The sequence below is a fragment of the Lygodium microphyllum genome, chromosome 2 (genome assembly GCF_053477565.2).
Source record: "Lygodium microphyllum isolate KBCC chromosome 2, Lygodium_microphyllum_v1.1.10, whole genome shotgun sequence".
In the NCBI taxonomy this organism is placed as follows: domain Eukaryota; kingdom Viridiplantae; phylum Streptophyta; class Polypodiopsida; order Schizaeales; family Lygodiaceae; genus Lygodium; species Lygodium microphyllum.
The window spans coordinates 45,244,668-45,252,468 of NC_141136.1; positions in this window are offsets into that span (position 1 = coordinate 45,244,668).

The window sequence follows — 7,801 nt, forward strand, 5'->3', positions numbered from 1 at the left end:
CACTCTGTTCTTCCTTAAATACATTGTAGTGAACATGTTTTGTGAGAGATAAGACAATAGTGGACTTGCATAACTCATCAAGCTCAAGCCATTCCTCATCTGGCATAGTTGCAGGTGAATGCCCGCTCAACCTCTAAGGTTTGATCTGTGATTTCTGCACCAACACCTGCCAAATCTGGCTCTTCCAATAAGAATAATTTGTACCATCAAGCTTAGTGATGTTGAAAATAGCATGATCAGTGGACAAACTCGCCATAATGCAGGCTGAAGACTATAGATAGTTCAAAACTGCTTGCTGTTTATTGTAGAAAAAGACCAAAAAATCACCAAAATCGATGAAAAATGGCAAGAAAGTGGAACCAAAGCTGCTGCTCGCCAAGTACTAGTGAAAGTACATCATTTCAGAGTGTTTCAGCATGAAAAATCCATGTCAGTCCATACATATATGCTTGCTGTAATAAATTTTAGATTTCAGTAAAAGAGAGCTAACAGTGCCAAAATCGGATCCCAAGGCAATCAGATACTGCCAAGACCAAAGCCGGCATCATGCGGGCATAGCATAAGCATCTGACGATCCATAAGCATGAATCCAACACCCAAGTATGTTATACAAACATCTGCCAGTGAGTAGGCACACCCCCCAGGCAACAGGGCAAAGTGTTCCTGCCACTACCAAAACTTGACACAAGTAGGTGTCAGCTCACAAAGATACGGATCCAAAACTGAGACTTAGCTCATAAGCATACAGTGAACCAAGACATATGATGTATCATCCCAAAGTCTCAAGTGTCTATAACTACTCAATAGCATGTAACGGCTCAATGCATAAAAGTACCACCTGCTCAATGTCTGATAAGAATTCAAGAATGCTCCCACTGGCACAAAAGCCATATGTACGAGCTCAAGAGCTCAAGCCAAGGCAAGACACAGTGCCAATGACATAAGTCCAAGACAATACATCAATAGTACATCCCGAACATGTAGGCGATAGAGCATCCGTATGTAGCATCCATAAGCATGTAAGACATCAAGTACATCCCAAGATACAACTCTGGAAAGCCAATAAATAGCTCAAGTAAGCTTCGAGAATCCAAGGTCAAGCCAAGCCAGTAGCAATAGGCTCCAAACAATGTAAGTAGCATGTAGTAATGGCATAGGCTAAACATGTCAAGACCGGTCAGACATAAGCAACATACATGCCATAAGTACATCCAAGACAGAGCATCCAAATGCTTTGCAAAGCGAGCTCAAGCTCAACCAATGATCCCGAATCAAAACCAAGCTCTATGTCGAGCCCCAAGTGTCAATACATCACCATATATGCCCAAAACATAGCCCAAAAAGCATAGGCATAAGTATACATGAGTAAAATGACTTCAGCCCAATTGTGTATAGCAGTGATTCACTGTTCAAAATGAGAATTTCAGCACCAAAATCAGCTCCAAATGGTTGCCAAACAATAGTCATATATATTCCCCTAACATTTAGGCATCAAACGGGACCAACTGGGCATCAAATGAAAATGCCAAGCAAGGTGTAGCATCAAATGTCAGTGTAACACTGTCATAAACTACCTGTGGGCTGTTATGACAGTCCCAAAACAGTGTTAAATCAATCCAAATGCTATGCCAATACATCAACCATCAAAACCAAGCATCAAAGCATGTTCATATGCCCGAAATGGAGCCTTTCCAAGTACCATGGAGGAGGAGAGCTGCTGTTGTGACTGTCAATGCTAAAGACATATATGGGAGGGCTGTGTGATTCTGCCAACTGTAAATGCTGATCCTAGGGCTGCAAAAAAATGGTGGCCAAGCTTCGGAGGGGTCCGGTTAAAGCCAAGGAAGGCCTCAAACAAGCTCCAGCAAGTCTTGTTCAAAGGCAAGTGAGATATGAAGCAAGGGAGCTTCAATGGTGGCTGCCCCAATCTTGTTTACAGCCTCTGAGACCTGAGAACTGAAGTAAACCCTGAAGAAGATAATCAAATACCTCTGATGTAATGCCCTAAAGGTGCCCAACAATGCTGAGAAGGTGCTCGGGAAGCCGGGGAGTAACGGGAACTCGAAGGAGTAGGATATGGCTACCGGGAAGGAGACCCAATGCAAGTAGGGAGTCGATGGGAAGCTGAGAATGCCACGAACCAAGCTCAAGAGTTAGAAAGCAAAGCTCTGATACCAGTTGAAAGGGAGCGATGGATCGAAGGTTGGACTCGAGAGCTATGGCGGGAGAGCAAGAGCAAGAAAGGGAGAGACTAGAAATGGGAACTCCAATAGTCACAATGACTGGGCCTTCCTTTATTCAAATTGTCACTAAAAGAATAGAGAATAAAGTGATGGTGACGAGCATCCGCCACCTGCAGTGTGCAGTGGCGGTGACTGTCAGTGTAGTAATACACGGGCGGCTAGGCAGAGGCACCTTTACCCCCAACAATTGCCCAAGAAGTCCAGCCAAAGTTGAGACCTTGGGCTTACAAAGACCAAAATTTGGGGATGTCGAGAGCTCAAATTAAAAGGGCTCAAGGATAGGGTCAAGGCCAACAGAAGAAGCCAAGAGTAAATGCAATCAATGACTTTGTCCCCACCCAATGCAAGTAGGGAATCGATGGGAAGCAGAGAATGCCACGAACCAAGCTCAAGAGTTGGAAAGCAAAGCTCTGATACCAGTTGAAAGGGAGTGACAGATCGAAGGTTGGACTCGAGAGCTATGGCGAGAGAGCAAGAGCAAGAAAGGGAGAGACTAGAAATGGGAACTCCAACAGTCATAATGTGTGACCGGGCCTTCCTTTATTCAAACTGTCACTAAAAGAATAAAGAATAAAGTGACGGTGACGGGCGCCCGCCACTGCAGTGTGCAGTGGCAGTGACTGTCAGTGTAGTAATACACGGCGGCTAGGCGGAGGCACCTTTACCCCCAACAATTGCCCAAGAAGTCCAACCAAAGTTGAGACCTTGGGCTTACAAAGACCAGAATTCAGGGATGTCGAGAGCTCAAATTAAAAGGGCTCAAGGATAGGGTCAAGGCCAATAGAAGAAGCCAAGAGTAAATGCAATCAATGACTTTGTCCCCACTCAAATAAGTGATCAAAGCCTGCGTTGTTTCCACTACAATGAACCTGGGCGCTTCAAAAGGGAATGTCCCAAGCTTGGCGGGGACCGCTGTCAAGGGAAATTCAGAGTCCAAGCTTGGGCTACCCGTGGCCGCGGTCGTGCAGCATTGGGAAGAGCCAAAACTTTCAATATTATCCCTAAAGGATTAGATGAAGAAGAAGATCCATGCATGGAAGCCGAGATTGAGAGGGCAACCGTTCATACCACTCTCCATAAGAAGGGGCCGAACCACCAATTCTCAGTGATTCAAACACCATCGAACTTCTAGGGTAAGGAATTCAAAACCTTGATTGACTGTGGCAGCACTCATTCTTTCATTTCACCAACCTGTGCAAGAAGGTTAGGGATAGCCAGTGTAGCTACACCCACTTTGCTTGTCGAACTAGCAAATGGGCGAGAAATCACTTGCACTAGACAAACTGCTAAGGTGGAATTCCTACTCGAAAATGAGCCCACAACTATGAAGTTCATAGTAATGAATCTAGGTGTCCATGAATGTCTACTCAAGATGGATTTGCTTATCCCCAATGATACTCACATTCATTGTGGAAAGGGTCAAGTCTCCTTTCGAAATCCTAAGGGTGAGCTAGTCATAACACAAGGTGAAGCAGGTAAACCAAAGATCCAGCTAGCTAAGGCAACGTGAATAGTTCAAGGAATAAGGAAGGGGTTACCCATGTACCTGATCAAGCTAAACAAACCAGATCAGGCAGAGGACAACAATGAAGAACCATCATGGCTAAAGGAATATGTGGATGTGTTCCCAGAAGAATTGACTGAATTACCACCGCCTAGGGAAGTGGATCATGAGATTAAGCTAATTCCAAGAGCTGCTCTAGTTGCGAAAAGGCCCTACAAGATGTCCATTCTTGAACCCATTGAGTTAAAGGAACAACTCAAACAACTACTAGACCAATGGTACATATGCCCCAACAGTTCTCCTTAGGGAGCTCCAGTCTTGTTCCAAAAGAAGAAGGATGGTACACTTCGACTCTGCATTGATTATAGAGGCCTGAACCAAGTAACCATCAAGAATAAATACCCCATTTCAAGGATAGACGAGTTACTCGATCGACTGCAAGGAGCAAAAATCTTCTCCAAGATTGACTTGCAGTTAGGGTATTATTAGATCCACGCCAAGGATAAGGATATTCCAAAGACAGCATTCAATACCATATATGATCATTTTGAATTCACAGTAATGCTTTTGGATTAACTAATGTCCCCACCACCTTTAACAGGCTGATGCAAGACATTTTTAGACCACACCTTGATGATTTCGTACTCATCTTCTTTGATGACACCTTGGTTTATTCGAAGGAGGAGGCAAATCATGAGCCCCAAGTTTGCATCGTCCTTGAGACCATGAGGACTCATAAGCTTTATGTTAAGAAGAAAAAGTGTGCCTTCCTAAAAAGGCAGATTGAATATCTCAGATTTATTGTTCAAATGAAGGGATCTCTGTAGACCCTACCAAGGTTAAGGATGTCCAAGAGTGGTCTCAGGGATTAACAGGCTGGTACATGATCTTCATTAAGGACTATGCTTTAATCTCAACACCCCTCACAAATTTGCTGAAAAAGCAAGTTGCCATAGTGTGGACGCCCTCTAAACAAGCAAGTTTTGATCAACTCAAGCATAGCTTGGTGACAGCACCAATTCTGAAGCTCCCTGACTTAAGCAAGGAATTTGAAGTTGTCATGGATGCCAGCACACTGGCACTGGGCTGTGTAATGCAAGAAGGTCATCCCATAGGCTATTCCTCGTGCAAGCAAAAAACCCATGAGAGGAATTATGCCACCCATGACTTGGAACTACTAGCAGTGATCCACGCCCTCAAACTTTGGCGACATTACTTGCTTGGTAACAAGTTTTATTTGGTCACGAACCATAAGAGCCTTAAATGGATCTTCACCCAGACAGACCTCAACATGAGGCAACATTGTTGGATAGAAGTTCTAAAGGAGTATGATTTTGAGATTAGGTATTGACCCGACAAAGAGAATGTGGTCATTGATGCTCTAAGTCGCAAAGCATTCCTCAACTCTCTTATCATGGAGGAACCCTCAATGGCCTAATCTTTGGCAACTATGGTGTCAATGCCCAGCAACCCTATCCTTGAACTAGCCAAGAAAGAAGCTAGCCATGATCCAGAATATTTGGAGATGATAATGGAAATTTTGGAAAAGGACCGAAACCTGAGACTTAAGGTCAAATATCAAGAATTCTCCATCAATGAGGGACTTGTCTATTTTAGGACAAGATTATGCATACCCTTGAGCAAGAAACTCAAACAGAGAATACTTTAGGAAGCACATGACTCCCCCTTTTGAGGCCATCCCGGATATGTCAAGACCCTTAACATGGTCAGAAAGAACTGCCATCAGGGAAGGCTTAAGGGTGACATGCTCAAATATGTCACGGAATGTTTGTCTTGCCAACGCATTAAAGCAGAACATGTCAAGATGCCTAGGAAGGTGCAACCTCTCGACATCCCCCAAATGAAGTGGGAATTTATTAGCATGGATTTTGTTGTTGGGTTACCCTCAGTGCAAGGGGGCTACAACTCAATTATGGTTATAGTAGACATGCTCACCAAGGTTGCATACCTCATTCCAGTCAAGACAAATTATAAAGCTTCAGAAATTTCCAGATTGTTCATCAAGGAGATATTCAAGCTCCATGGGTTGCCTAAAAGGATCATTAGTGACTGCGACTCCCTCTTCACATCTCACTTCTGGAAAGAGTTATTCGGGGCCATTGGGACTCAACTCTGTTTCAACACAGCCTATCACCCTCAAACTGATGTTAGTGACTGCGACTCCCTCTTCACATCTCACTTCTGGAAAGAGTTATTCGGGGCCATTGGGACTCAACTCTGTTTCAACACAGCCTATCACCCTCAAACTGATGTCATTGAAGATATCCTTAGAGCTTATTGCTATCGCGAACCCAAGAAATGGATTCAATGTCTACCATTAGTAGAGTTTGCCTATAATGCTTCCTACCAACAAAGCATTCAAATGACACATTTCCAAGCATTGTATGGGCATGATTGCCGTACCCCATTGAACTTTTCAGATCCTATTTTAAGAGTAGAAGCTTCTAAGGAAATGCTGGAGAAAATGGATGAGCAGGTTAAGGCCATCAGACAAGACATTAGAGCCGCCAAGGATAGGCAGAAAGCCTGTGCAAATCTAAATAGACAAGAGTGACTCTTCAATGAGGGAGACATGGTTTTTATTCATGTATGGCCCAAGAGGAGTTCCCTATCATTGGGGGAGTTTAAAATTTTGAGTCCAAGGTATTGCGGACCCTACAGGATCCTCAAATGCCTAGGGCCCAATGCCTACAAACTCCAACTCCTTGAGAACGTAAAGGTTCACAATGTATTTCATGTTAGCCTACTAAAGAAATATGTATCCAATCCTAGCCATGTAGTCGATGATCAAAAAGTTGTAATGCCAAGCCAAGGAGTCCTTGAGCTTTGGCCAGCTAGAATCCTGGACATTCGAGAAAAGAGATTGAGGAGTAGAATCCTCAAGGAATACCTCATCCAGTGGAAGGACTTTCCAGAAGAAGATGCCACATGGATTGACAAGAGTACTCTCAACCAACAATACCCCCAATTCCTTTCAAGATGAGGACATCTCAATCCCTTAAGGGGGGAAGAATGTAACATTCCTGCCATAGGAACCCCCCTAATAAAATTTTAAAAAAAGTAAAAAAAGGAGGATAAATCCCCCCACTCACGCCGCCCAACTGGCAGACGGCCAGGCGGGGAGGGGGGGGTACCTCATGTCAGAGAGGAGGTGGGAGGGTGCCGCATGCTGAAGAGGAGGCTGGAGGGTGCCACGTGCCGTGGAGAAGGCAGGGGGTGCCGGGTACCACATGCCGGAGAGGAGGTGGGAGGGTGTCGCATGCCAAAGAAGAGGCAGGAGGGTGCCACGTGCCGTGGAGAAGGCAAGGGGTGCCGCGTGCCATGGAAAAGGCGGGGGGGCTGCCGCGTGCTAATTGAGAGGCAAAGGGGGTGTTGCATGCCAATTGAGGGGGGGCAGGGCCTCCTCGGGCCTCCATACCTTACCCAAGCTCCCCCTCTTTAAAAGGGCCGTGGGTGTTGAACATAGGGAGGAGGGGATCATTGTTGGCCGACTAGTGACTAGAGGGAGAGTGAGCGAGAGAGTAAGAGAAAGAGAAAGAAAGAGAGAGTGTGTGAGTGAGGGAGAAAGTAAGAGAAAGAGAAAGAAAGAGAGAGAGTGTGAGTGAGGGAGAAAGTAAGAGAAAGAGAAAGAGAGAGAGAGAAAGAGAGAGGGAAAGGGAGAGTAAGAGAAAAGAGAAAGAAAGAGAGAGAGGGGGAATTTCTCTCTCTTTGGAAGACTTTCGAGCTTGCCGTCTTTCTCTTCCCCCCTCTTTGAGAAGGTTCTCACGGAAGAATTCCCTCCACGAGGAGTCGTCTCTCTCGTAACCTAGGCATGTAGCCACGAAGGAAAAACCAAAATTATACGAAGCGAAGTGAAGTCCAATCCAACGCGAATCCCACTTCAACCAATGGAGCTGTAGGTCAAGGAATCGTGTCACTTGGTAATCAGGTGCATCCCATAAATCCTACCCTAATGGGAGGCCTTAAGAACATAGGCCGACTTCATTGGGAAGGGAGAAGTATTCGGTGAAGGTCTATGATAACTAATCACCAT